Source organism: Dreissena polymorpha, chromosome 10 (assembly GCF_020536995.1).
Source record: "Dreissena polymorpha isolate Duluth1 chromosome 10, UMN_Dpol_1.0, whole genome shotgun sequence".
Classification (NCBI taxonomy): Eukaryota; Metazoa; Mollusca; class Bivalvia; order Myida; family Dreissenidae; genus Dreissena; species Dreissena polymorpha.
In genome coordinates, this window is record NC_068364.1 from 88,559,503 (window position 1) to 88,586,013 (window position 26,511).

General features: G+C 34.2%; 1 protein-coding gene across 1 annotated transcript in view; it reads right to left on the minus strand.

Moving 5' to 3' along the window:
- The window catches only part of LOC127847973 (uncharacterized), a 29,520-nt gene extending 15,606 nt beyond the window's left edge, over positions 1 to 13,914 (minus strand). The window contains exon 1 of the mRNA XM_052380226.1: positions 13,822 to 13,914. The gene's annotated coding sequence lies outside the window, so the exon portion shown is untranslated. The remainder of the gene's footprint in view (positions 1 to 13,821) is intronic.
- Between the last annotated feature and the right edge of the window lie 12,597 nt (positions 13,915 to 26,511).

The following is a 26,511-nucleotide window of genomic DNA, read 5'->3' on the forward strand; positions in this document are numbered from 1 at the left end:
TGCCGGTTCCTGAAAGGCATTTCACACCTTATTAACGGGCAATTATTCGAGGACGCTTTCTCGCCTGGTCGGTGCAAAAAATATTCGAGTTGTGAAAACAGCGCAATCAAGCAGACAAAAGACGCTCGATTAGGTGTGAAGTTAGTTGCCATTTGAGAAACACTGCAAATTGTCATTCTTTGAGAAGCAGATCAAAGCTACACAGTTTTAATGATAATTTAATGATTACCAGCAATCGATAATTATCGCGAAACGTCTTCCGCCATCAGTTCCGGGAAGCTCATGGGTTGCGACAATCTTCAATCCTTGACTTTGCGCAACACAAGTCTGACTAATGTTAATAAAATGCAAAGTGTGTAGTGATAATGTTGTTTTTAGTGTGTGTTTTTTTTCATGCGCATGTTTGTACCTTGTGTGCTTTTTTAAAAATATTTATGCTACATGTACAGTGAATATTGATGAGATATTTTTGATTATATATATCAGGGGTGTGATTGAGGGGTCAGAGGGGAGGAAAATTCTGTTGACTGATTTTGACTACGCGAATGGCGCGCATAACGCAATGACAAACATAAAAACAGACATTAAAATAAACAACTTTTTGAACTTCATAACAACATTTCTTTATGAAAACCTGTTAAACTCCACATTTAACATACTGAGGATGCAAAGTAAACAGTTAAGTAAGTATTTATTGTGATCAATAGCAGCAGTTTTTCAATGTATTGAATTACAGTTAATAGACTAAATATAAACAAATACACTTGAGTGTTCTTCTGGTGTTAATGATGTATTAACTGAGATAAATTAATATATTTAATTTGTTTACCTTTCAATATCTTGCATTTCACATCTTCACTCAGTTCAAAGCTATTTCAGTTAACTGAACAGCGTGACAAACATAATAAAGCAGAATATGCATATGAGTCTGATTATACACAGACCCACAAACATATAAAAATCAAATCATGTTTGTCTATTTCCATGTTCAAACGATACTCTTCTAAATTGTTTTACTTCGCGAGTAGACTAAACTCCAATTTGCAAACACTGGTTTCAGTGACACAAATTCAGTGGGCACATTTCTTCACAAAATATGTGTTGCTTGTATCTTAAACGTAGTCTTTTTTTTTGACAAACATATTTCATTATTCCTATCAGACTAGGTAATGTCAGTTGTTTATTCGATTGCTATTTGTTATTTCAATAATCTTAATTTTCTCTTCACAACGGCGCCATTTGCAAACAAATCACAGAGCGCATTTTAAGAACACAATTTTAATTGGAAGATTGGGAAACGACAGACAATTATATGGCTCGTTTTAAAAATGCTTAGGCATAATCTACCAGTGTAACAGGGGTCTAGCTAGGCTCAAAATTTAGGGAGAAGTCACTTCTCCCTACAGCCAAAATAGGGAGCATTGGTAACATATTTGGGAGAAATGGTACATTTGCGTCATAGATCTTAGTTTTACATATATTTTGCAGCAACTTAGTGGTTTCTGTTCAGCTTTCAAAAAACTCTTCACTTGTTTTATACAATAAGACATGTTCAGTGTATAAAAAACCAACATTTTCCTTATTTCTCATTGATTGTTGATTATGATTGTACTTTTAATTACTTTTTTTCCTTAACAGGTGTATCAAATAAACTTCAATTGTAACAAGCCAGTAATGTTCAGAATCTTTTTACTTCCTTGTTAATTTTAAGCAATTCAACATTAAATCAAATTATATTGTGTTTCAAATATTTGTTTTAAATTAAAAATTCATTATAATCTCATTTTACAAATCTGACCTGTAAATGAGCCCCAAATTTATTGCCAGTGCTAGGTTACATCTTCCCATTTGATCATTCCTTAGTATTGTATTAATGGGCCATTTAACACTGCTGAATCATACCGGTAGTTATTGGTAGCCAGCAGAAGGCAATTAATCAAGGCATCATCTATTAACAATTTCAAGAAGTGTAATAGCTCCAGACTGTTCCTTTGAATGTTCAACTTTGCATGACCTGTACATGGGGCACTAATGGCTAAGAATCCTTCTCTGTCCAATTCTCCACATCAAATTGATTTTAATTGGTCAATGTGTGGCACAAAGTAAATCATTAAAAGGAGGAGAAGTCACTTCGCCTTCATGAAATTAATGTGCGAAATGAAGATTAATTTGGCGAAGAAATCGCCCATTTCGCCCACTCGCGAGACCCCTGGTGTAAAATGCGGAGAGATTTCGCGGGCCGCGGATATTTCGGGCCGCTTATGAAATACATCCGCGGAATCGGTGGTAGTCCCTCTCCCCCACATTTATTAAAACGAATTTACGCAAATCTCAGAAGTGACATCCGGGACAACCCGATCCGCGGAAAAATCACACCCCTGATATGTTTTGTGTGTATGTTGAAATAATTAAATGAAATTACGATCATCTTAATTGTTTTGTTTATTATACTGTAACCTTCAGCGATTTTTACAAAGCCTTTTCTTTCTCTAGCACCGTCTTACATGTAAATAAAGCGTTTGCGGTCAGAATTTAGCATTATCAACCGAGACAGTAAAAACAAATAATACTGTGGACTACTCGAAACCTGCGATTACTCGAGCATCGATGTCGGTCCCGTGCTTCCTCGAGTTATCGCAGTTTTACTGTATATGGGTCCGCGGACGCACGGGAATCAGTTAATAGGAATAAAATCTAATTGATTCAATTTGTAAGTCAGTAAAGTAATCGAGTGAATGCGTAACTAGAAAAAATTATTTCATTGGATGTGAAGTCATTTCACAGCCAATGGTTAATTTACTTTAATCACACTTTATTTCATTGGTAAGTTGAGATTATAACAACCAATCAGATATCAACTCAATCAAGGAACTTTCCACACCTATCAAAATGGCAGAAAGTGACAGGCCGAAGAAAACAAAATCCATTTGAGTTTTTTTCCTCCGGCATTAGTTAAATTAGAAAATATAACTATAATAATAACACCCCAACAGAGTTTTCCCCAAGTCCCAACATTGTTTAGCAATGCTGAAAAAAGTCTGCCCCTAAACGTAAATTCCAATTCCAATTCGCTTCAACAATTTTCTTGATAACTGTGGAAGGAGGTTCACTAGAGAAATTTGACTTTGAAAGGGCTTTAGATCACTGGATAAGTGTAAAGCAAAGGCGATTCTTTGCCTCTAATTCCAAGCAGATGTAGACATTAAATGCCTGTAACTGTTCAAAGTTTTGTAAATACATGTATGTTGACAAAATTGTTTGACAGTTTAAAAAAATGTTCAAGTTTGAATTAGAATGTTACATGATCCTGTGGACTGGCTGTAAGAAGAAATCAAGCAAGTTTAAGAGTGCAAGTAAAAGGTAATAAGTTTCTGAAAATTTAATTCTGAAACAAATATATTTCTGTTTTCCCAGATTTTTCCCTTTTGTCCCTTCTTTTTTAACCCTAAAGGGTCCCTGTCCCAAACAGTAAAGATTCACGGCAGAACACTGCCAATGGATAAAAGATCTCAATATGTCATTTAACTCTTATCCATATAAGTTCAACCTTAGTAAATATAATATTGAAAACACTTGTATTCTCAATTTTGAAGCATTTTTTAGCAAAACAACAACAACACTAATTTACTGATATTAGTAAAACACCGTAAATTTTCCCAATCCATAGGGATCCTGCCCTATTACCAAAATGGTAAAAAAAACACTGTTAAGACCAGTGTGTTTGACAATGTTACATTAGCTGAGGGCCTGCAATAAATAGACTTTGAACAGAGAGGGAAGATGGTTTAGCAGAACTCACCTTACCCTGGCTCAGGCCATAAAGCGGGGTTTACCAGTTGCCAAGTGACTTTATAGCACGTAGGCTGAGTATATCAAAGCACAGCCGTGTTGATTGGAAGAATTTCGCCTGAGAAGTTTGTCTTTGCGTACTAGAAAAAGATAGCGAATAAATAGGTGGTCCAGGGTGTGTCGTAGAAAAAGACGAATCTCAATTTGGAAAGAGAATGTACAGTACATGCACCGTGTACTTAAACAAAAACGCCTGTCCACGGTGTTCACTTTTACCCGATGGGTGACATTTCGCAGGGGACGGACAGGCTACTGACAGCAGTGTTCGGCGAACACGCGAAATCGCCGGGATTGCACAATATCATTAACGGGAACACCCGTGATCACCGCGATGCTGCGCAGCCACCGTAAACACCTGTCTGCAAGAGTCATTCACGCGTTTTAAATGTAAATGTACAAAAGAAAATCAAATACTACATGGAAATATTACATGTATGTGAACATGTATGCGTACTTAAATTCCGACAGTACGTAAACTCGGAAACATAAATAAGCATTTAGATGATCAATACTATTAACTCTTACGGTGATCATCAATGCAATTGCCCTTTTTAACAACAAATATCGAGTTTCAAAGAAATTAAGTGAGTTATAAATCATTTATTGTACATGTGTATATCAGAGTTTATTTACAGGTCCTACTGGCCTCTTCACTAGGTCTTTGTAGCCCGACCTGAAATCATTTATTTACTTGTGTCCGACTTTAAGTACTGTCTGAATTTACGTATTGCATCAGTATGTTACAACACTTGTTTCAATAATGAAGTAACTGAAACAGCGTAACGGTAACAATACAGCGTGTTTAAATTATATTTTATTAAGAGGAAATGTCAATGCCAAATATTTTGCGAGATACCCCGGTACTTTAGTTAAAATACACAACAGAACTTTTAATGGAAATTAAATGATCTCAATGTTGTATCTGCTACGAAATTGTTATTTACCAATAAAAACAACAAGCCAATTTTAGCGCGCTTTTTAGGCCAGCATTTTTATTTTATGTGTTTTACGGGAAATTTTTCAAAAAATTTGAGTCGGGGGGGGGGGGATAAATAAAAATAAAATCATGAAAAGTGAGCAGTCTACCAAAAAAATAAAAATAAAACTGTCTAAACTGATTATTTGTTTTATTTTTGAAAATTTAAAATTAAGCCAATTTAACCTTATATAAACTTGCATTAACCTTTAAGTGTTTTATATATCTTATTACACTATTGTAGAAGCTTTTTATAATAATAGTAAACATATTTTTATATATATTTATATGTAAAAGCACCGTTCGCATGTATTATACTATATTGCTTCAATAGAGACCATTAACCACGCCAGGTGTGTAGTGTATTATAGTGATCGTTAAACTTTTGTTGAGTGTTAATCATATGTACATGTATGTTTATAACAAATATAGCATGCATTTGACTCAAATAAAAAAGAATTGAAAACTTTTTAAATTGTTTAATAACTTTAAATAACAACCAACTTTGTAACTTTCATCCATGGAAGGAATATGCACACTAAAAAATACTATTTAATATACAACAGACTTGCTTAATATCATGATAATTTGTATCAATCATGAGAAAAAATGAGCCACATAACAGGAAATTGGACATTAGGGCGATTGCGACCATTTTGGCTCCAAAAGAGCAGTCTGATCAGGATCCAAACTGTTCAACATAATTGTCATTCAGTCAGTACTTCTAAAGATGTTAAGCAAACACTTTGGATCCTGATCAGACTGCGCTTGAATTGATCTTGATCCAAACTTTGTGTAGTGAAAGTTCTAGTACATAAATTGTCAATATTTTATTTAAGAAACCGTGAGTTATAGACTTATAAAAATATGTGCTGCATTTCATTTTATATTCAAAGAGAGTTATAGTGTTTATATATGTTAAGTGAACACAAGAGGCATGACTACAATATTTGGTGTGTAACATCGTTATGAGGTTGTCTTTGAAGTTTGTTCAAATCATGCAGAAAATTTGCCCTCCCTAGGGGTTACTGTTTTGCTTATAAATATAAATAATATAATCATTCTCTGAAACTGCAAGGCCCTTTGGTTTGTTGCGTTGCATGCCAACCATATAGTGGTTCTTTGCTAAGTTTCCTCAAAGCATGTCTCCGTGGTCAAAACTGTTTGCGCTTCAGAGGTCAACTGATTTATATAGATTAATGTCTTTGATAATCCCTAACAACACAGACAACGCAAGAGTCAGGGGTTCAATATTTGGTGTGTAACATGTTAGTGTTTTCTTCTTCTAGGTGTGATCAAATCATACATTTGGAGTTAAAAATAACCCGTCCTTGTTTCACATGCGTAATATTTACTTATATAATAAAGAGTTAAACAATATTATTCTCTCAAAACGCATGGGTTAGGTGATAATTATTTTGTATGTGACATTGTATGGCGGTAATCTTGTACGTTTTGTATCATGTCCATTGGCTTCACATTAGCCCCAACAAAATATTGAGGTTAAAGACACAATATACATGTACCTAGAAACCTAGATTTATTTCATTGAACATTTTCTTAAGTGAATGCAGTATAAAGAATTAAAAAGCACATGTAGCAAGGATTTAAATTCTTCTAGTAGAATTACTCTGCTGACTGTATATAACTTACTCACAAGATTAATTATATACAGAACACAACTTTTGAACTATGTAATTGTATATTTTAAAATAGTATTTTATTTTAAAAATTTCGTAAAAGACTCACAGTATTGTCAAAATAAAATGGTGTAAACTTTTGCACATACTATTTTGTTTCTCTCTTATTCACAGTTTAAGTTCAAATGAAAATTTCTCTGGAATGTGTTGTTTGTATTATTTTAAGGAGAAACAGCAATAACATGTTTTGGATATATAATAAACAGAGAGAGCTACATTATATAAATGTGAAGATAATAATAACCCTTGGAACAAATACATAGAGCCCATTGAGCACCACGGCCCTTGCTACACTTTGGGGGATTGGGGCCGGGGCCCTTAGAGGGGGGAATTTCACGTCGTTTTTGGCGAAAAGGGGAATTTTACAAGATCTTTTCACCAATCATTCAACACTTAATATTGCTCTATTTTAATGTAATTTACATAAATAAACATTTAATCAAAGGTTTATAGCAAGATACCTGCTGACAACATAGGTATGAAAGTAAAAAAAAAAAAGTTTTTTTTTTGTTTTGGAGGGGTCAATTTGAGGTGAAATAGGAGAAAAAAGTATACTATTTTAAGGTGGAAATGGGGCCGAATTTCGGCCCAAAAAACGGCAAAACGAGGGCCCTGAGCACATTTATCAACAGAGCCTGAGGTTTGATATATTTATTTGCATTCCTTGCAGTACAAATCTTGCAGTATGAAAACATTATTTACAGTTGATAGAACATCATAACTTCGGCTAAATAATAACTCATTTTTGAAAAATAATGTCAAGAAAAATAAATAAAACTTTCTTGTGACTTTGACGGACATACGAACATCGGGACCCAATGTTATTTTCTTCAGAAGCTGTGTTGAATACTTTTTTTCTAAATAAAGAATGTATGGGCGGGTGGCGAATGGGATTATTGTTGCAAGTACCTGTGGTTCAGTCCTCATGTTCATTATAAAGAAACGTAAAGTAGTACTTCTTGGACATTTTCGGGATGTTGATTTTTATCTATAAAAATATTACAGGATATGCATTTTAATAAATACGCATATTTATTAAACCTACCCAAAACTTTTTAACACACAGAAAGTTATCGATGGTGACACCTCTGCATCATCTGCCAAAACTCATTATTATTTTGAATTTCGTATCACATAATATGGGCATGATGTCAACAATGGTGTTCTTAAGATTATCTTTTCTAATTGAAATTAAATGTTTTTGCTCCGTTTTTAATTAATTTGATTTTAAAATATGCTACATTTGTCTCGTTGATGTTAATGTCCGCCATTTCGGAAATGCAATATGAAAATTATTTGTTAAATACTCACCGATTGGCTAATAGCGTGTGGTATTGGCTGCAATAGCCAATGAAAATCGCTGACGCTTTACAAGTAGAATTGGCACAACGAAACAACCCGTATTATAAACAAATTTTGAACAACACTTTGGGCAATCTGCGCAATTTTTTTTCTAGTTTTTTATAAAATGCTAGGTCGGCGGGTGAAATGTAAATAAAAAACGAAAGTGACTTTTATTTTTATTTGTATTTGTTGAAAAATAGGGTCGTTCGCTCCCGTAAAACAGATAATAAAAAAATGCTGTCCTTATCAGGAAAAAGAAATTCATTTATTTCATGTAGAAGTTGTAACGGAAAATAGCTGTACACGACGCATGCAGCCGTGTCAGGTGATTTACGCATGTTGCAATACAACTGTCCTGATTGGGCACCTGTTTCATCAAATCTTTAAATAGAATCATATGCCGAAATTCATTTGATACTTTCGACAAATGCAAACGTTTGTGTTTATGACTCTTATCGTCTATATTACCCACCCATAAATTGCTTTTAAAAATGGAAATCGGGCATTTATGGGATTATCGAGTAATTGATAAAGATGGGAGAAGCTTCATGTATGTGATTGAGACAGTTGACACGTATGTATCTCGGAATCCAGGGACTCGGGATAATACGATTACTTCAATCAGTTATGAGTTCTCCATGGCTAAAAACTGTTAATTGAATAATCAAACACGCAATTAACACTCCTCCATGTGCGGTATCCAACAGCTAGATGCGAACACGGTTTTCTTTTACACGCGGTGTTAAAAAAGACAGAAAACACTGCCATGGGCATGAGTATGAAATACATAATTCATTATCACTTTTAAATGAAAGGGATCAATACAATACGTTTATGTTCAATTATTTTATTTTAAGCGAACACCATGAACAACGTGGTACATATTATGGGTGCGCGGTGATTCGCTGTGTTTGCCTTATGGCAAACGGGCCCCACGAAATTTGATCTGAACACCCATTGCGGGGTTCATATTGGTAAGCGAACACAGTGAGATGAACACCGCAGCGAGAGGCGTTTGTTTAAGTAAACGGTGCCTGTACTGTACCTGCAAGCTCCTGACAAGTTTCACATGTCTGTACACTTAATAAGAGTTGTGCACGCCTGTCGAAGTTGGCAGCTGCTCTAGCCAGTGTCAAGCACAAATAATCAAGATGCAGACACCAGTCTCGATCTTTTTGACAATTAAGTAAGAAAAATCCCTTTTATCTTATATATTTTGTGAGTTATGGAGGTTTCGGTAAATAACAAGTTTGGTACATGTAAATTGGATTTATATAGTAAATGCCATGGAGGTTTCGGTAAATTGGTATAAATAGGGATTATCAAATCTTGAGTCGATAAGCGTGTACACTACTTGAGTTGTTTGGCACTAATTAAATTATCTGTTTAAAATGTACGGAGATGATGTTATCAATTTAGAGATGTTTGCAAAGTGTTAATATTAATTAACCAGGCTTGCAACCTATTAATATTCTTATCAAGGGAGGTAATTTATATATTACAAGTTTATCTTTAGGTCCTGATTTTTTTTGTTTTTAATATATGTTCTATACAATTAATTGGAAAAACCATAATAACTCAGGTGTATCAGATAAAAATAATAATAATTTTATCAAATATATGAATAAAATGTTCGCTTCTTTTTCCTACAAGCAGCTCAGCACATAAGGCAGTTGTAAAGACCTGTTAATAAACTCTGACATTCACACATGCGTTTAAATGCGTATCATTATATTTCTTTTCAAAAATTACGTACACGTATTATATGTTATATATTGTTTTTTTCGTGTGTTTTTCCCATCCAGATAAGTGAGATAACCAATAAAACATTGTTATATACATGTATAAAGCGCACTCGGAATTTGACCTTTAATTTGAAGCAATCCACAATTTGTGTAGGTGTAGCTGAAGGTTGTTGTAATATTTAATATGAAATTCAACATTTGGCTCTTACAAGAGGTGGCCTCCATGTGGCAAGAGCTGGGCAACATATTCATTATGTTGGCAAACTACCTCATGTATATATTAAGAAATTGTCGAGTGAGTGCTTTTTGATGGTCTAAAATACTATTGTGCTTAATATATTTAAACTGAAATCAATATCAAACAAATTATTTCATATTTGTTTATGGTTTTGTTTGTGATGTTTTTTTTAACAAATCATGTCTACAATATTTTACAAGAACCTTTTTTAATAGCATTAAACTTAATTGAAGATCTTACATTGATTCCGTCTTAAATCATTATTTATTATTACTATTATGTAATTTAAAAAAGACTATTGTCAAGCAATATATATGCAAGTCCCCTACCGGCTCCACCATTGTCAGAAATTCCAGATTTTTTTTTTATATATTTGTTGCCATAGCAACCAATTTTTTTTATTTAGGAACAAAATGAAATGACGTGCATAATGTCCATATTGCCATCTATCCATGTTTGAAGTTTCATGAAAAAATATTAAGAACTTTAAAAGTTATTGCAGGATCCAGAAAACCACCATTTTCAGCAGTATGTCTAGTCTATTTGTTGCCATAGCAACCAGAATTTTTTACGTCGGAACGAAATGAAATGACGTGCATAATGTCCATATTGCCATCTATCCATGTTTCAAGTTTCATGAAAAAATATTAAGAACTTTAAAAGTTATCGCAGGATCCAGAAAAACCACCATTTTCAGCAGTATTTCTAGTCTATTTGTTGCCATAGCAACCAAAATTTTTGACGTAAGAAATGAAATGAAGTACATAATGTCCATATTGCCATCTATCCATGTTCCAAGTTTCATGAAAAAATAATTAGAACTTTCAAAGTTATCGCAGAATCCAGAAAATCGAAAATTTACTTTCAATATAGTTACATTTTTAATTCAATCTACAATTTTTGGTTTGGTACCTAGTCCATATAAACGGACTCCCAGAACCTTTGATAATTTTTGCTATGGCGGCTCTGGGAGTCCATATGCACTCCTTCATACACAGATGGGTGCAGTTCAGCGCACGGAATCCGTGCGCTTCACTAAACATGTTTACAGACGTCGTTCCAGACAAATTTAGGAAAATAATGAATAAACTTCATAACCATGTTAAATTTACCTGAATGGAAACCTACGGATGTTATCCTTTGCATGCATCCGATAAAAACACGACGATGTTTCAACACACTTTTCTCGCTGACATTGTTATGTTTAAATTTGAAACAGTGTATTCTGTATCGAATACCACATCGTTATCGACTTTTTTGCTCCAACACAAAACGCGACAAACAAAATATTGGTGTAATGCGACCTGACCTATATTGGGTCAATTTTCCAATATGGCTGATACAGCGTATAAAACAAAACCTTAGTCAATACAAATCAAATATTTCTTGCTTTAATGGTACCATTTGGATGAGTTTGTGGTTTAGATAGGTAAATTTTAATAAGCTCTTGCAGTTTCCGTGTTCATTAACCCTAGAATTATTGATAACATTTTGTACCCATGGACAAGAGAGAGCGCATTGCAACTCTCAGCCTAAGCTGAAAGTTGAATTATTGCTAGTTTGGTACCTACAATTTCCTAAAAGAATTAGTTTTAAAAAGTTCAGAGGTAGCACATTCATGTCCCTTAATTCTTTACCGTAGGCATAGCATTAATTACTCAACTCCCAGGGTTTTTTTTGGCCGGATTTTATAGCCGAAATTCGGCTATGTTCCCAATCCCAAAAAGTATACTTTTTTCCCAAAATGTGGCAAAAAATTCCCAATTTCCAAAAAAAAAAAAAAAAAAAAATTTTTTTTTTTATTTTTAGAATGAAGTCTTATGCATATTTTATCTCAATATCAATTCAATTACATATAACAAAGTATTATATGATTTTGTTCTTTTAATTGATTATAAAGAGTTATATCAAATTTAGTATTTCCCTAATCAGTGGACTTTTCATGTGGAAAAAAAGGCTAAGAAATTATTTTCCCAATTTCATGAAAATGCCAATAAAATTCCCAATTCCAAAGCCATGGGCTATCTTCCCAAAAAGTGGAAAATAAAACCTGACTCCAAATTAATCCATAGTTTGCAAATATATGCCTCTGATGTTATTGTAAGCCAATAATAGGTGTCATTAACACCTCATTGTAGGTATACCACCTCTATAAAAAACAACAACAATTTACCGAAACCTCCATGGCATTTACTATATAAAACCAATTTACCGAATTTGTTATTTACCGAAACCTCCAGCACCCTATTTCGTGTCATACATGCCAGACGTCCCGATCTCGACGGTACAGTCCTGCTTTTGGGCTCATTGTCCCGGCATCCCGATATGAGACAATTTGTCCCGACATTCGTTAAAAACAATGTAAGGTCTATAAGTTCCATATAAAATTCGCTTTTCAAGCTCTTTCTGGCTAAAACTTACCATCGCTAATCCCTTTATTTCCCCCAATTAACAACCCACTTTTACTACTCAAGCGCACCAGTGTTGTTTTTGACACCTTATTAGCGATTTATCGGCAACTTATTGATTTAATCAGCATTCACACCATGGTGTTTTTATGATAGGGGTCGCTAATTGCTATCGAAAGATGTATCGTACAGAAATAAACGCCACCTGCGGTTGTATTTCATGGCCCAATCAAGTCTATTATCCTGTGTATTATACAACCTAAGGTTATAAAATCTGTCAAAACACCGATTTTGTACATCAAACAAATTGAATGCTGACCAATACACATTGATGTTTCTCACAAATTAACGTTTTCGACTGATTTTCAGAAAAAAGTTTGTACATATTTGCATCAATCTAATTTGAGAGTTTATTTACGATTGGTTAAATAAGAACAGCGCTCGATGCGCTCACATCGTGTCACACGATTTACATATGTCAAATCGAGGCATATGGGGATACCCCACATTTTAGTTTATGGAGTGTGTTTACTTCCGGAAAATAAAGAACGTCTGTGTTCACGAAATTCTGAACACACATTTATGGTCAATATTGGGCAGAAATTTAGAGTTTTTGTAAGTAATATACTGACTAAAGAAAAGGTGGAATGATTGATCGTTTTAGGTGTCCCGCTTTTTGGTCGAATTTCCCGACAATTTTTTATGGAAAGTCCCGTTTTGGACCTGAAAAATTCTGGCATGCATGTCGTGTGTAACGGGACTAGCGCAGGGTTTTTTTTGGCCCGATTTTATAGCCGAAATTCGGCTATGTTCCCAATCCCAAAAAGTATACTTTTTTCCCAAAATGTGGCAAAAAATTCCCAATTGGAAAAAAAAAAAAAAAAATTTTTTTTTTTTTTTTTTTTTTTTTTTTTTTTAGAAAGAAGTCTTATGTGTATTTTATCTCAATTTTAATTCAATTACATCTAACAAAGTATTATATGATTTTTTCTTTTAATTTGAATGATTATAAAGAGTTAAATCAAATTTAGTATTTCCCTAATCAGTGGACTTTTCGTGTGGAAAAAAAGGCTAATGAATTTATTTTCCCAATTTCATGAAAATGCCGATAAAATTCCCAATTCCAAAGCCATGGGCTATCTTCCCAAAAAGTGGAAAAAAAACCCTGTAGCGCCACCCGCTTCTTCGATGAACTTGATTAACATAAGCTACAAGTGTTTGGGGGCATTTGCACTAATGGTAAACAACTGCAGACCGGTAAAGTTCCTTCTAGCACAGGACATTTTACAGGAATTAATTTTTCAAGTATTAGTTTGATTTCATGTTGGATTTGCATTATGTTCCTCGATAAGGTGAAACATATCCTATGCATTCAATTTCTGTATTTTGAGCATGATATCCAATTGTTTTAATATCGAAACTGCCATAAACTGGAATTTGATTTTGAAGTAAAACAACCGTTTAAAATTTTATAACGTAATCATGATATCGTTTGCGTTGAAACCGAAACGTTAATGTCGGACACGTGTTATAATATGTATTGAATATGAATAACCATTACCTTTTAGCTTGGACAAAGTCTGTATCAATACAACTGTAAGAATTAATAAATTATTTTCATTTTTCCGACTAGTTCGAAAAGTATTCAGGGGACACAATTTCTATCAAAGTAAATGAGCGGAAGGAAAGTTATTGAAAAGAGAGCTTAGGTCAGAGACAAATTTTTTATTGCAATTTCATTTGGGAGCAAAACATATTGTTTAAAAGCAAATACAATATCATCACAAAAAACGGTAATGGTGTTTAATTAAGTTTAAAGAATGTGTATTATTTAATATAGGGACGAATAAGTTACGTTGATTTTGGGAACCGAATCATCACATGTTGTATGCCTATGCCGAGGAAGCATGGTGCTGAATAAGCCTACTACAAAATATATATTATATTGACATTACGTACTATGAAACTGCAACTATATCGAGGTTATCGACTTTCTTTCGATGTCATTTTATTTCATTGACTTACCAGATATTTTGACGACTAGTCGAGATTTTGTTGAGGCCAGAAATGATGCCACTAAATTGCGCCCCATCAACCAAATAGTGAGGACCAATACACTTATACAAGAATTTATTGGGAAATTGACAGGATAATATATTTATGAGTTAAATAACTCAAGACATATCTTAAAAAAACAACAACAGATATACGGCGCTTATTGTGGTTGGTATTGGGAAAGAGAAAAAGTTATATAAATAAGATATATGATAACGAATGCACTTTTCTGCGCAGTTCTCAGCTGCATCACACACAAAACAATTAATGGGTGTTGCATCAACAATCGTTGATTATTTCGAATGTTTATATATGATTTATCAAATATTTATAGATACAGAACAGACCTACAAATTAAGAATGGAAATGAAATGAAAACATATAAGTCAAGCAGCCACATGTTAATCATCCATACATATTTGAGATATTGATGCGCGCGTTCTTCGAATAGACCTGTTTTAGTGGTTTGTTATTTTATTCGAGTATTTTAAGCCTCGAGAATCATGACGCTCGTGCTTAATCAATGTGCCAATATGGTGGAATAATTCTTATTAAATTAGAAACCAGAAATATCTTTAAAAAAGATATACGGCGTTGATTGTGGTCGGTGTTGTTAAACTATCAAACGTGATACCTATGAGATAAAAAATAGCGAATGCCGTTTTGTTCTGCGCAGTTCTTAGCTGCATCACACGCCAATTACGGGATGTTGCGCAATATTTCGTGACTTATTTCGCTTTATTAGATATTATTACTCAGATATCTATATTTACAGAATAGAAAAACACAAGAAGCATGAACATAAATGAAAGCATATAGGTCAGCCGACAACACTCGAATCTGATTTGATTCCAATATTAATAGTATCATGAATCGTCGTGCTCATGCTTAATAAATTGGTCTAAATAGATATTTCTAATTAAATTAATCAAAATTGGTCATTTTCATCAAATTGATGAAAGCACATTAAAAATCTATGATTGACATACCATAATAATATCGCCGAATATCTTTATTTAGTATCTATCTGATCAAAATAAACTTCAAGTGGACATAGTTTACGCGATAGCGTTTATACAACGATTTCTGTAACTGACCGCAAAAAGACCTTGATACCTTGCGGGTTGGAATGCAATGCATTAAAGTGAGGTAAAAATTCCACTGCTGGAACGACGGCTTTTTTTTTCAAACTTTAAACATTTACGTGTTTAACGGTCAATTTTGAAAACAATTTAAAATATTTTCGTCAAAGCGTATATCAGGTTACTGAACAATACTACTTATATGATCTAAAATTTATAAGTGCACATAATGCAATATCGTAGTTATTACCAAATATGATAACACAGCCTTTAAGCACAAACGCTCTTGCGCTGACATTATTCTAAATATAAAAGGGCACAAACTCTGTATCGATGTCGAGAATTGCGTGTGAAACTGCTCTATCTCTCGAACCTTATCAGATAAAATTGTTTCATGCTGAATACGCAGTTAACATCGTTGCTTAACGAACTGTAGTATCCCTTTTCATACCCTATACTTCCCAAATATAGAAAGTCGATGGAATAACATATTCATGTTGCTGTGGAATCTTTTTGTAGATTGCACGTTTTCTACTGCAAAAAGTTTTAGGCCTACCCGCGGGAAATTTTATATTCAAATTGATTGGTCGCTTACAACGGTCAGGTTAAGGTGAAAAGCTGGGGTAGACAGCTTCGCCGAAAAAAATATCACTTATAAAAGAATTGCTGAAAACACACGAAGAATCTATTATTGAAATATCATAAAAATATCGCCGAATATCTCCATTTAAGATAGTTCTGGTCAAAATAAAATTCCAGTTCACCAAGTAAACGCGCTGGCGTTTATATAAAGTTTATTTCACTGACCGCGAACTGACCTTGATACCTTGCGGGATGGAATACCATGCATTAAAGTGAGGTCAAGATTCCACTGCTGGAACGACGGCTCGTTTAAAACATAATAATTTTATATGTTCAACGGTAAATTTCGAAAACAATAAAAACTATTTTGGTCAAAACACAAATAAGGATACGTAACAACAATACGTAATTGATCTAAATTATACTAGTGCATATAATGCAATATGGTATTTATTACAAAATATGAGAACATAGCCTTTAAGTGCAAACGATCTGGCGCTGACACAATTCTCAATATAAAGGGGCACACACATAGAAAACGATCAGACAGTAACCTGTTTTTCTTTTTATCATACCACTGACACCACTCACCCCGTTGTTCAAGAAATATTGAAAATTAATCGCTACGCCCCGGAGCCACTGCATTTGTTAATCGCGTATGAATCTTTAAAATTTAATGTAATTTAATTACGCTGTTTCTTTCTCTTTCTTCTCTAATTCTGCAAAAAAAAAATAATTAAGCATCAATACTTTATAACACAAAATGGAAGCATATATTAAACATTTTAAAGGCGAAACTTAATAACCGTTGTAACATGTCAAGGCCAGTGCAGTCGCTCGCGTATTCGCAGTGTGTAAAATGGTGTAAAGAATTGAATGATGTTTTTATTAGAATTTGGAATATATACTGCGCGTTTGGTTTACTGTGGTGGTTGTGCGTAGATATTTAGGTTCTGCACGTTAAGTACATCTCCAAAAAACATGCTATTTATTGGATTTTGGCCGGGAAACTGTGCTTGGGAAACTGCCGGGTGGGTGGGGAGAGAAATGTTCATTTCGGAAGTGTTGACAGAAGTGGCATGTAACAGATGGAGTTGCAGTAGAACATGATGCCAAAAGTTTTGAAAATCTTTTTTGTGTGTTGTGCGGAAATTTCTGCAATGATGAACACGCTCGGTTGGACAACACTTGAATCCAGACGTCAAACGGCCAAAGTTGTCATGATGTACAGGATCGTTAACGACTTAGTGGACATCAACGCCAGAAGTGTACTTATACCAGCAGGAGTGCACTTCAGAGGCTAGGCAAACCGCTACATAGTGCCATTTACCACCGTCAACGCCTACCAGTTTTCCTTTTTCCCAACTGGAATACGCCTCTGGAATGGTCTCCCAGAACAGGTGGTCACTTCCCCGTCCATAGATGTTTTCATGACTAGGATGGGAGAGCTATACAAACAACTCATGACATTTACCGAGAGATAGAGGTAGGCATTTCACTTTAATGATTATTGACCGTACGTTTTTGTGTCCTGTTATTTGCATGATTTCGGTGGGTGCGATATTGGAATCCCTTAGTTTTTTAACAAGGTGCTTTTCTAGCAGAATGACTACTTATGTTTTTTACTTTTTTCAAAACCGGCCTCGATTGCCATAATTTTCAACATCTTGGCATTTTTTTTTCATCAAGTTTCTGCCGTTGGTACCACTGATCAGAACTGTCAGTTAAGGGCACGGTTCTTGTTGCCAGGTAGAATTGGCTATCATCTGTGCTGAAGCCGGATGGCCTTTTATCACTGTACTGTTTGTAAATGTCAATAGGGTCCCTATTTCCTAATTGTGGGGAGGAAAACATCTTAGGATGAAATTGTCTGGCATCTGATGCAACTGCTCCAATGTGGGCTTTTGTCTTCCGTTCATTGAACTCCAGAAATTCATTTCCTGAAGCATCTGTCTTGAGTTTGACATCACCCCATCTTAAAAAATGTGTATAATAATCAGAAGTTGTTTCATTATATTTATGTAAGTATTCAGGACGGTTCATGTAAAAATCAAGATGTTTGAGGTTGCACAAATGATTAATTTGGTTTAATACGGGATTAAAGATATCCATTCACAAAAATTTAACAAGTTTTAGACTCTCATTTTCGCACTGAAAGTCTGTCATTTAATGAGTTAGCTAACCTTAAATTGTACTGCTCATGGGTTTCTCGTAGGCCGAAATGCAGGAAGTTGTTTAACGAAATGGTATTAAGGAGTGATTTTGGCGTTGTTGCACCCAAAATGTTGTCTGTGTAGATATTTTTTGTATTTCTCCGTCAGATAATGCGGCAACCTTAATAATAATTTATTATTTAAATTTTATTCATTATTTAATGTATATTACATTGGGTTTTATTGTGAAGTGTGTTTCAATTTTATTTTTTACTATTTTTACTTATTGTTTATTGTTTGTTTTATTTGTTTGGTCTGTTTATTATAAGTGCTGAACTTCTGACATAACCTTTGACCTTTGATTTTTGCATATGAAGGCATGTCAAAAAAGTAGGCCGTTTGTTACATGACGTCATCAGCATGTACTTATTCATTCTTAATATTTGAAAAATACCTTTTTTCTGTCTTTGTTGCTGTTTGTGGATTAAATGTTATACCTCTTGGTATCAAATTGTTTGTTTTGATAAATCTGATTCAGTTTTACAATAAAACAAAACATTGTAATTAAGTTTTGATAGCCTCCACAAATGACTGATATATGAACTTCCCGTTGAACGTGATATACAGTATTTATCCTGCCTCTGTTGCAAACAGTGACCGAATAAAGCAGTTATAATTTTTTACCTTTTACGAAATGTACATGCGAGGTTCTTGCGAATTGTTTTGTAAAAACAAAATGACCTTAAAAAGTAATAAATGCGTAAAATTTAAGCAAATATATGGCAATGAAGTAATCAATTTTGGCTTTAAATTTATTTACACATAACCTTTAATATACGGCGTTTCTTTATATAAATAGAAAGGTTACACTCCACTAATACACACTTATTTTCGGTCGTCTGCAAGTGTTTTTTTATTTTTCAAAGAAATATCATTTAAATTTAAATACAATAAAATAACACTATATTTGAATGTAAAATGTCGGACTATTTTGATCAAATGTTTTTTTTTTATGTAACTTGGAAAGATTGAATGGCTGATAGTGAAGAAAATAAAGATGCAACTGTCAAAAATAAGGAACAAGATGTTGATAATGAAATCAATAAGGAAAACTCTACAGGCATGTTGAATATTGAAAATGTAGGTCTTAAAATGTTGAAAACTTGAAAACAAATGTCACTGAAATAAGTCTATCTGATTTTCAATCTTTGTATGGCATTGATTTTAATGACTTTGACTGCCATGAGCCCTCCGAAATTGATCAGATTAGTAGCTCTCCAGTTAACAAGCCCTCAGCCCTCAATGTAAAGGACTGTTTTAAACAGCTAACAAATGAAGAAGTAAAACAGCAATTATGTATAGCGGAAAACAAGAACACTCTAAAGAAAACAATGAATGATGTAAACAAGTTCAAACGATTCTTATTGACAAAACAAGAAAAAAGGGAACTACATGACATAGGCCCTGATATGTTGGATGAATACTTGACAAATTATGTTCTTTCCATTAGAAAATGGTATGGTTCTGAATACGAACCAAGCACAATAAGAAACATGATCTCAAGCACCGACCGGAAACTCATGCGCAACAAATATCCGGTATAAATTATGCAAGAAAACAACACCAATCATTTTCAGCTGACAAGGGATGCTTTAAAGGCAAAACAAAGAACTCTAAAAACAAATGGGAAATGGCAACAAACCAAATGCCACAGATCCAATAAGTGACAAGGAAATCGACGGAGAATTACAATTTAATTAATTATGCCAACAACAGACACTTATTAATCAAATATGATATTGAACTGTCTTATTGCAAAGTCAAGTGTAAAATTTCTGTTGAGACTTTAACTTAGATATCCCTATCTTTATTAAGACAGGTTGTTCTCCATTGAACAACAGAACTGCTTTTATAATTTAATGGCTTTGCAATAACTATTAAATATAGCAGCAATAACTATCAGTTGTAGCATGATCACAATATCCAGCAATTAAGCTATCCTTCTTTTATTAAGTACCAGAAAGTGGCACTTTCCTCATAAAAAACCCCATAATTATCCCAAATGCTGTCAAAAAATCCCAATTGATTAAATTTGTTGTTTTTTTAATGTAACATTTAGATATTTTCCCTATGCAGGTCTTTGGCTTGAACCTAAATTAATATAATATTGACAACTTGAAAACACATAGTTAACAATCTTTAAGTCTTTGGGATCCAAAACTAAATGACACCAATTTCCCGATATGAAGACTTTTTCCGATTTCAGGTTTTTTACACATATTTTCCTGATTGGGCTGGTACCGGTACCTTTCCCAATTGTGCAAAAAAATCACAGATATCTAATAAGTTACAATTAAAAAACAAATCAATCAAACTCCCAGGGACAACATCTGTTGATGCGTCTCAATAAAATTCTCTATTAAGTATTAGAAAAAAAGATTCAATTCCTCTAATATAATAAAATTATCCATAAAAAAGGGAATTAAAAAATAGAAAAATATCCATAGTTAAATTCAAACGCTACTGAAAAAAATATAAAAATATGTTTCCCTAGTATAGATTTCAAAACGCATTATATTATTAATTATTGCAAAATAATTGCAGTGAGTACATGATTATAATAACAAAAGTTGAACCATTATGAACATATTTTAATGGATTGCAAGTTATTAAACACAGAAAACCAACAAGAGCCAACATACATATATATTTTTAAAAATTATTTGTCACTTTAAAAGTTTTTAATATCAAGTTTAAGCGAACACCTACAAATACGACCTTAAAACAGATGCAAAGTTTGGTTTGGTCTGGGTTTTCACAGGTTTTCAGTGTTTAGTCATACTGTTTTAAACTAAATTTATACAAGGTTACCTTATTTGACACTTAACAACTTTCACTCACAGATGGAGTGATGTAACTCTTCAGAAAGATTCTAATGGGGTTGAATACCTTCAACTTAATGAAAGGCAGACGAAAACACGCACAGGCGATATTGTGTCTGATATCCGGAAAGTAAGGCCTAAAGTTTGGGCGACCAGCGACCCACAGAGATGCCCAGTGAACATGTACAAACTTTATGCAATTAAAAGACCTGAAGAATTTTCGAATCTTGAAGATCCATTTTGTTTGGCCCCTAGAACAATTCTAGCCACCAATGAAGATGACAAATGGTTCACAAAAAATAGAGTAGGAGAAAAAATTCTTATTATTAAATGTTATGTGCGAAGAGGCTGGTCTTGAAAAAAAAACAAGAAACTCACGAACCATGCAACACGGTAGACATTAGTGTCTAAACTTAGGGACAATGGAATAGCACCGACGGACATTATTCACATATCTGGACATAAAAACATGCAATCTGTCCTGAATTTCTCTTCAGTGTTATATTGAAAGTGTTTGTTCATTGTGTGATTATTTATTTGCTTGTATATTATAATCATTTAATTATATTTGTTTTACCATTATAAATATAACAAATATTTGCTTTTTATACATATTTTGGATTGAGAATGGCACAAGCAATAAGTAAAAGAGAGTTACGCTGCATCAGGAGAGAGCGTATACGGGAAGAAATTGTGAAAGAGGATCAAGAATTAAAGGAAAGGAAAATAAACGAGAGGATTGAGAGAGAATTACGGAGTGAATTATCAGATGAACAGGACAGCATAGTTTCAAATATGAACACGATCGATGATTATTTACATGAAGAGTCAATCAATGGCGTTGAACATATGTTAATGAATGAAAAGTCAAAAGATTGTTTTGAAACACAATTAAATGGTAACACGCCAGAATCTCTACGTTACTTGGATGAGCACATGAGAAAACTTGATGTAACATTGCGTGAATTGAAGTACCAAGACCGTAAACGTGAAGATAAAACTTATGTCTCAAGTGCAGACCACATTCACACAAGAATTAAAGACAATTCTTCAATTGTGGCGGATAGAAATTCAGGAATAGAAGAACGTCTTAGCAACAGAGTACCCGACACAAGATTGAGTAGAAATGAGACAGGGAGTGTACATAAATATAAATTAAAAGAGGATATAAGGAGAGTACATGATGAATATGCAGAAATAAGAAGCCAATCTGAGAAGTATGAAATAAAGAATTGTCAGTTGATGAAAATTCGAGAAGATGAGGAAAGGAGCCACAGAATGATGCTTGAACAGAGGCTTGTTTTAGAAAATGAATTTGAACGAAAACGTCAGGCTGAGAAAGAGTTACTACGAAACATAGAACAGCTTGAGTTACCGGAAAGGGCATTGCTTCAGCAGCGGAGTAGAAATGAACTACTGGATAGAGAAATAGCTCTAAGAAGAATGAAAGATGATGATATGAATAGAAGATTAGAGGTGTTGAAACAGAAAGAACGCGTTCTTAAAGATAAAGTACAACAGAAGAATGATAATTATATGATAAGGGAAGAGACAACAAATGATCAAATTAAGTTGAGTACAAGAATTCCAACATTGCCGAGCTTTGATGGCAAGAACTTTGAAGAGTGGAAGCTTGAAGCTGTTTGTATGATGAGGACGGGACTGTATTCGGATTACGCAGTGTCACAAGCTATAAGGAACTCATTGAAAGGTGATACTCGTAGGATACTATTAACAATCAAACCACCTGAGTCAGCAGAGGATCTTATCGCTAAAATGACTGAGAATTTTGGAGAAGTAAAGTCTGGTGAAAGAATAGTACAAGATTTTTACTCGGCAAAACAACATGAAACAGAATCATGCTCTGCATGGGGAATAAGACTAGAAGCTCTTTTTCAACAGGCAGTTAACAAAGGGGAAATAGAAGAACGTAAGAGAGATAACAAGTTGAAGGAAAGATTTTGGAGAGGATTGAACTCTGAACAACTGAAAGCAGCAACGAGAGTTTCATACGAATCGAGTGACAGTTTTGAAAAGTTAAAAAGAAAAACGAGACTAGAAAAGGAAGAAAATAATCAAGTAAATGCAACAGGAAAAACACTTGTTAATCAGCAATCAACGGATGATAGATTGAAAGTTCTGGATGAGATGCTAGAAAGGCTTAAAACCATTGAAGCTGAAATGAGTAATATGAAGAAGCGTAATCTGGAAGGGAAGAGAGAATATGACTCATACGAAGCGACAAAGTCGAGTGACCAGGAAAGGAGACAGGATAGACACACCAATGGAGGGCGTTATTATAGAGGAGGCTACAGAAGAGGTAGATATCCAAATAGAGGACAGACTCGATATAATAACCAAGAATATGAATCAACAGCAGAAAACAAACATAGCCATTTAAACGAGAAATCGCTTTCACGGCAGGGCACGATGGAAGCGAAGCAGAATTAAAAAGCCCTACGAGAGTAGCAAGTAACCTTAGAGAAAGGCTGATAGGCGCTTCAAACGAAGGAGTAGTAATCATTGAAGGCAAAGAGACGAAAGCTTTGATTGATACGGGATCAATGGTCACTACTTTGTCTGAAAGCTACTACAATACAATGGATCCAAAACCAGAACTTCTACCATTGACCGATTTTAAAATCCAGTTGACGGGAGCCAATGGAACGGCAATTATATACACAGGCTATATAGAAGTAGCTGTGAGATTACCGTGTTCATCGATGCAGTCTCAAATGCTAGTTTTAATAGTAAAGGACACTGGATTTAATTCTAAAGTGCCAGCCATTGTTGGAACAAATCTGTTGCGAGAGTACAGGCAAGAATTTGAAATGCAGAGTGAGGAGTTTCCTAAGTCATGGGAAATAGCGTTTGATGCATGAGTAGGTGGTAATTGTTACTACTATTGTTAAGACTGTAGTGTTAGCAATAGTTCATGGCTTTTGTAGTCGTTAGTCAAATATTATAATTTTGATAGATGTTGCAGTTAAACTGTTATGCAGTCCGCAATGTCCAATGTTCGTGAGCGTTCGTGATATCTAGGATATTACCGCGAAACATATTTTCTTAACCGTGCATTCCGTAGCCGTATTGATGCACACAGCGTTATGTTATTATTCATGTATGATTATTATTTAAAATAAATAAATAAAATTTTAGCGTTGAAGTATTGAGGTATATGCGTTGCGTTTAAGTATAAGTCAGGAGACTTATTTTATGGGCAGGGGAAGTATGTCATAGAGTAAATTAACAAATCCTTATTTCTTTACAAAATCTCAACATACGAAATCAATATCTATCTATTTTAATATTAACCTGAATTCTTTTCAAACAGTTACTACAGTTCAGCTAACAACCTAACCAGTTTTATCACTAAACCTATTACACGCATGATTGGTTCGCGGCGTTGGTCAAGTGGAAAGCGCAAGTAACCGCGCATTTGCCACTTGACCGCCAGAACATAAACAACTTATATATCTTTGATATATTGTTCTGCGTCATTATTACAGGTTAGTGATAAATCAATTTATAAACTTTAAACTTTGTATTGTTAATAACCTCTGTTTTAATTAAATGCAACGTAAGGTATTGATTGTATTTTTTTGTATTTATTGTATTTATTGTATTTATTGTATTTATTGTATGTATTGTATGTATTGTATTAACTGTATTTATTGTATTCATTGTATTACAATATTGCCATGTTGTCATAAATGCTATTACTGTTATTGTTGTAAAATAATGGTGATTAATGTAGGCATTTGCCACTTGATCGCCAGAACATAAACAACTTATATATCTTTGATATATTGTTCTGCGTCATTATTACAGCCCTTCACATGAACCCTTTACACAAATTTGCCGAGAGCTACGTCGACATTGGTGTAGAATCTTTTTGTAGATTGCACGTTTTCTACTGCAAAAAGTTTTAGGCCTACCGGCGGGAAATTTTATATTCAAATTGATTGGTCGTTTACAACGGTCAGGCTAAGGTGAAAAGCTGGGGTAGACAGCTACGCCGAAAAAATATCACTTATAAAAGAATTGCTGAAAACACACGAAGAATCTATTATTGAAATATCATAATAATATCGCTGAATATCTTCATTTAAGATATTTCTGGTCAAAATAAAATTCAAGTTCACCAAGTAAACGCGCTGGCGTTTATATAAAGTTTATTTCACTGACCGCGAACTTACCTTGATACCTTGCGGGATGGAATACAATGCATTAAAGTGAGGTCAAGATTCCACTGCTGGAACGACGGCTCGTTAAAAACATAATAATTTTATATGTTCAACGGTAAATTTCGAAAACAATATAAACTATTTTGGTCAAAACGAAAATAAGGATACGTAACAACAATACGTAATTGATCTAGATTATACTAGTGCACATAATTCAATATTGTATTTATTACTAAATATGAGAACATAGCCTTGAATTGCAAACGCTCTGGCGCTGACACAATTCTCAATATAAAGGGGCACACACATAGAGAATAACAGGTTACTGCCTGATCGTTTTGTTATATATATATGGCGAGGCTTAGAATAAAATAACGGCGACGCATGCCAAGCCGTTATTTTATTCGTGCCGAGCCTGATATACTACAAAACGATCAGGCAGTAACCAGTTTTTCTGTTTATCATACCACTGACACCACTCAACCCGTTGTTCAAGAAATTGTGAAAAATAATCGCTACGCCCCGGAGCCACTGCATTTGTTAATCGCGTATGAATCTTTCAAAAAATAGCATTGTTCCTCAACACGAAAAGTAGTGCCATTTAATGTAATTTAATTACGCTGTTTCTTTCTCTTTCTTCTTTAATTCTGCAACAAAACTTAAAGCATCAATACTTTATTACACAAAATGGAAGCATACATTATACATTTTAAAGGCGAAACTTGATAACCGTTGTAACATGTCAAGGCCAGTGCAGTCGCTCGCGTATTCGCAGTGTGTAAAATGGTGTAAAGAATTGAATGATGTTTTTATTAGAATTTGGAATATATACTGCGCGTTTGGTTTACTGTGGTGGTTGTGCGTAGATATTGAGGTTCTGCGTTAAGTACAGCTCAAAAAAATGCTTTTTATTGAATTTTTGCCGGGAAACTGTGCTTGGGAAACTGCCGGGTGGGTGGGGAGAGAAATGTTCATTTCGGAAGTGTTGACAGATGTGGCATGTGACAGATGGAGTTGCAGTAGAACATCTTGCCAAAAGTTTTGAACATCTTTTTTGTGTTTGTGCGAAAATTTCTGCAATGATGAACACGCTCGGTTCGACAACACTTGAATCCAGACGTCAAACGGCCAAAGTTGTCATGATGTACAGGATCGTGGACATCAACGCCAGAAGTGTACTTATACCAGCAGGAGTGCACTCCAGAGGCTATGCAAACCGCTACATAGTGTCATTTACCACCGTCAACGTCCACCAGATTTCCTTTTCCCCAACTGGAATACGCCTCTGGAATGGTCTCCAAGAACAGGTG